The following is a 1,795-nucleotide window of genomic DNA, read 5'->3' as shown; positions in this document are numbered from 1 at the left end:
CTCCATCTGAGGGCTGGGGGATGATTGCATCAGCCGATGCTTTAGGGAAAAGGTAGGCCCTCATCTTCTCATTTGGAAGGTAGGGACCTGAGGTGTTTTTTCTGAAAACCCCTCACCCAGGATCGTAACGTTTCCCTGGCAGCATCCCTTGACTCCGTTGACTTAGGGTCGTCAAAAGCCTCGGTAATCAGGTTAGAACAAACTGTACAAACCTGAGGGTCCCAATAGCGGAGATCACCTCTGGAGGCTGCGCATGCTGCGTGCCTCCTGCAATATTAAGGTCCACAGGAGTTCTTACTGCGGATATTACAGAACACACTCCCGCACTTCGGATGGTCCTTTTGTAAAGAGAAGAAAAATCCATGAGTATCAAGTGAAGACTTTCACTTATATTGAGCCATCTAGCTTATATAGAAAAGCTATAAAAGACAAAAGGAAGGACACATACTTGTATTTCCTATCCAGCCAATTGCTGATACCTCCCGAGATAATAAAACTAAGGTTAATTTTTCTCTAGAATTCCTTATGTAATTTCCTAAACGGAAATTTAAGGTGTAGTTCACACCTTGAAATAAAGTTTTAATATACGGGATAGAAAGAATACAGAAAGAACTTACTTTCTATATATTGTACGGTCTCGGCAAAAGGGTGTACAATATAATATTAAGTATGATGAAGAACTTTTAGTGTTATCACAAGCTCTGTACAGCGGTTTCTGCTAATGCAGTGTGTACTACATTACGAATACAGCAACTACTGTACATCGCACGCTGTTTTGCCGGCGTGCGTCTGCACGTGCGGCCGGCAACTACCCCTGTATAGTTCAAAGATATACTCTCTTTAATTAATAGGCGGGCAGGCCCCTGATTCGCGACTGTGTGCCGGCCGGCAATCATTGCCAGCCGACGGATGAAAACACTAATACCCAGCTGCCGGGTGCTAATCGTACTGGCCAGCAGATTTGGGCTGTGTTTCCACTGCCGGCTGGCAAAAGTAATAAAACCCATGCCCCCGCCGAGAGTAGCCAAGAACCAGAGATCCTCCACCTGCTCGGCTGTCGGCTGTTAAGCCGGCAGCCGGGGTTAGGGGTGCAACACAATAGTCAGAGAAACAGTATGGATGTAAGGTTATAAGGCGGCATTGCCGTACGACCTTTCATCCAGAAAGAGTGAACTTATGGAAGGGGAGAATGTAACATTCAGGCTTCCAAAGAATCCATAACCTGCCGGGCTCTACTGGCAGACATGGATGGGAGACCAAGGGAGGTCTGGGGATCACTCTGCAAAGCAAAAAGGGTCTCTGCCGGCCGATATGTAGTGCCAGCCGGCAGAGAGCAGAGCCTGTCCTCCATCCTAACCTATACTAGGTACGGAAGTAGGACTGCAGCCAAAAGAAAAAAAAGAAAGAGAGGTGGGGAAGGGGTAAGGGTCCTATAGACTTCGTTCTAGCAGGAGACACACTCAGCCGTTAGGGAAGCTCATCCTAACCAAGAGTTGTCTATTAGGGAGGATGACTGGCAATACTTGTTAACCTCCTCCCAACCAGAACAAAATTAGGTGAAGTTATTTCGCCGGGCAACAGAGAAAACTCATTCTCCAGTCCGAGAAAAACAACACAGGACAGTCTGCTAGGCCACTAGAGGAAGGAATCATCCTTACAGAATCATTCCAACATGGACTAGGGAAGCAAAGCTTCCTGTGTCCGCCCCTAACCTAGCAAAGGAGACTCTTTCTCTATGCTAGGAAGAAGCAGACCATAGACTAGAAACTCTGATGTTCTGCCCTAACCCAAAAAA

The sequence above is a fragment of the Palaemon carinicauda genome, chromosome 17, assembly GCF_036898095.1.
Source record: "Palaemon carinicauda isolate YSFRI2023 chromosome 17, ASM3689809v2, whole genome shotgun sequence".
NCBI lineage: Eukaryota > Metazoa > Arthropoda > Malacostraca > Decapoda > Palaemonidae > Palaemon > Palaemon carinicauda.
Note: the sequence above shows the minus strand (reverse complement) of the source record.